Source organism: Thermobia domestica, unplaced genomic scaffold (assembly GCF_964235325.1).
Source record: "Thermobia domestica unplaced genomic scaffold, izTheDome1.hap1.1 HAP1_SCAFFOLD_2033, whole genome shotgun sequence".
In the NCBI taxonomy this organism is placed as follows: Eukaryota; Metazoa; Arthropoda; class Insecta; order Zygentoma; family Lepismatidae; genus Thermobia; species Thermobia domestica.
This window is the reverse complement of record NW_027657738.1, coordinates 11,787-14,833: the sequence shown is the minus strand read 5'-3', so window position 1 is coordinate 14,833 and position 3,047 is coordinate 11,787. Positions and strand designations below refer to the sequence as shown.

Below are 3,047 nucleotides of genomic sequence, written 5' to 3'. Positions count from 1 at the left end.
CCAAGTACACAAGCTCTAAGTAAAAATCTTCTTCAAGATTTTTCATTTCAAACGGTCCTTGTCAGGACCAACACATTATTCGAAAGAGTTAAATCACGAAATTTGCTTCATTCTGTTATGTAGAAACACCTTGAAATCCAATTTCTATATGCTGTTAGTAAAAAAGTAAAGCACATAGCGGAGATGTGTCGTGCTTGTATACGAAAGGCATTTACTCGCCGGAGATCTACACTTAGTCATAATAATTTACTTTTAAAAAGTGGTAATACATTCCGTGTTAAGTATAGTAGTAGGTGCACACGGATCGGAAATCAGGTTATTTTAATGTGCCGTGCAAATAAACAGGCTGTTAGTGTAAGAAATAGTGGGTATAACGCTTAGAATATCGATTAATCGCTATGAAATAATGTTGATAAATTATCTCTTGAAAGTACTATAAAATTAATGTTTCTAGTATTTTCGTACTTGAAGGATAATGAAATTTGAAAAAGAGATGCCAACAGCACCTGGTGTTCCCAGGCGGTCACCCATCCAAGTACTGACCAGGCCCGATGCTGCTTGACTTCGGTGATCGGACGAGAACCGGTATATTCAGCATGGTATGGCCGTTGGCAACTACCTTTTCTTCAATGTCCTGTTAAGGAAGTATGTTTTAAGTAAGAATTGACATTATTAACTATAAAGGCAAGCATATTAACGTCGTTAACATTACTTGGAATATACTAATATTCGAATAAATATTTGAATGTTCGAATGATGAGTGATTCGGATGTTCATAGTGCCACTATGTCCTATCGAGTTTACTATCACGAACCACGTATGAAATTGTATATAAATAAATAAAAATAAATCCTTTATTAAGTATTGATTACAGGAAAAAGGCAAACTTACATTCTTTAATGTACACAATGAAATGTATGAAAGATATTTTTAAGATATGTTTCACTTACCCTTTATAACGCAAGGTAGTTTTCAGTGTAGCATCCTCTTCAGCTGCGAGATAACGTAAGGCAGATGATCATTCAGTCGTGAAGCACTAAAATGTAACATACATTTTAACTATTATCGATAAGAATTATTTACTGCAGGGATGCAAATAAAGTGAGGCAAATTAGTAAATAAAAACCGATACTGTAACTGATAATGTAATTACGTATCTGTATTAGTTGTATATACAGTAATCGCACGATTATCCGCGGAGTTGGATGTTGGCATAATCGCGCATAATCAGCAGTATGAGCAGAAAAGGGAAATGAAATGAAATCTTTAGATTTACGTCGCATACTTATACCGGTTACGCTAAAGGAGACGGTGATGATGAGTACTGAATGAAGAAAGTGGGAGGAAACGGGAGAAACCCGAGAAAACCCATGAGCACGGTCTTTATGCACGACAAAGTTCACACGGCACGAGCTGGGATTGAACCAGGGACCCCAAGCACCGGAGGCCAAAAAAGGGACAAAAAGTCTTTCGTGCAACTTTCGTTTTCGGTAAAAAGTTTACACATAATTTAGAAAGAGTAGTTTTCTGGTCTTTTTATTTCACAAGTTGGTTCATGTCTATATTTTTTACATGCATAAAAAATTTTTCAACTCCCTTGCTTAGTTCCTGTTAAAGACCTCTACCTCTGATTGTATTTTTTGCACATATTCTTATTGTTTTCAGACAACATTTCTAAGAGCGTAATTTATCGTCAGCAAGAAAAGAAAAGGAAAGCCTCGGATAGTGGAATGTGTACTGTATATATATATATATATATATATATATATATATATATATATATATATATATATATATATATATACGTATTAGTATATAGTTTTATTTTATACGTCTCCTATTATTACACAATGTGCAGATATTGTGAAAGCGCAAGTAAATATGTATAACTCCCCGTTCTGCACTTAATAACTTGAAAGAAGTTCGGGGAAGGTAGTGTAACAGAAAGTGCAAACAGAAATGAGGGTTTACAGGCATTTAATATTATTCCGTAGTAGTATGATTTTTTGTAAAATATATATATATATATATATATATATATATATATATAAACATACATATTCAATGATATAGTAAGAGGTTAGCAGCACTGATAGAACTGCAGAAAGTACAAAACCGTTAATAAGAAAGAGAGAGAGATGGTGGCCGCTTTTGTGCTTTTCATTGGCTAATTCCGAATTGCGCGCGAATACGTACGAGATTTCTTTCTTTTTCCTCTTCGCAGCCCAGATGTTGCCAATTAGAAGTTTTTAGTACTACATTTGTATGAAAATGTTGCCTTTAAGAAATGTGGTTTGCATACGGAGAAAAGAGCAAAATGAATATTTATCTTAGTGGGCATGAAAAAAGACGAAACATTTTGCAAGATGGACACACGAACTTCCTTAATGCAGGCGTTCAGTACATTATTGTAAAGAAAAAAACACTAAAAAGAATTACTTCAATATCCCTAGCAACATTCAACAATTCATAGAGAAAAATCTTTATTTTGAGAACAATGGAAAACTATGTAATTGTAGATAACTACTAAATTTAATGATTAAGGAAAACGTTTAGGCCCGGCCCTTCAGAAAGAAAGTGCACAGAATTTTCTCTCATGGAAGCAATTGCAAAATCAACATTTTGTTTGCAGTTATAATTAGAGGATCTATATACAGGGTGTTCGAAAAAGAATGTATCCTCTTGAAAGAAAATATTCTCTGGGCCCCTAATCCTTTATATACCGAAAGGAAGTTTGTATAGCATTTTTTCTTACCTTCGTTAGAAGAATTGAAAGTGACTACTATCGTGACACGGGAGATATTTGATCGATAGTCGAATTACTCCCATGCTCGAATGAACACGTCTCTTGTAAGGAGAGGAAAGGCTTCTGTGATCCGCTATCGCAGCTGTGTCATATCTGCAGAGAATGTTAGGACACAAACGTGATCTTTGAGAGCCTCGTGAAAAGAAGTCGCATAGTATCATGTGTGGAGACATCGGGGCCATCTGAAGAACGCTTCATCATTAGGACCAAGGGCGAGTTACGAAACACTCTGGGATATATT

The 3,047-nt window shown here is 35.0% G+C and overlaps 1 non-coding gene across 1 annotated transcript; it reads right to left on the bottom strand.

The window, feature by feature from the left end:
* Positions 1-494: 494 nt before the first annotated feature.
* Positions 495-613, bottom strand: LOC145678190 (5S ribosomal RNA). Its single transcript, XR_014130292.1, has one exon. It is a non-coding gene; the product is annotated as a 5S ribosomal RNA (ribosomal RNA).
* Positions 614-3,047: the final 2,434 nt, after the last annotated feature.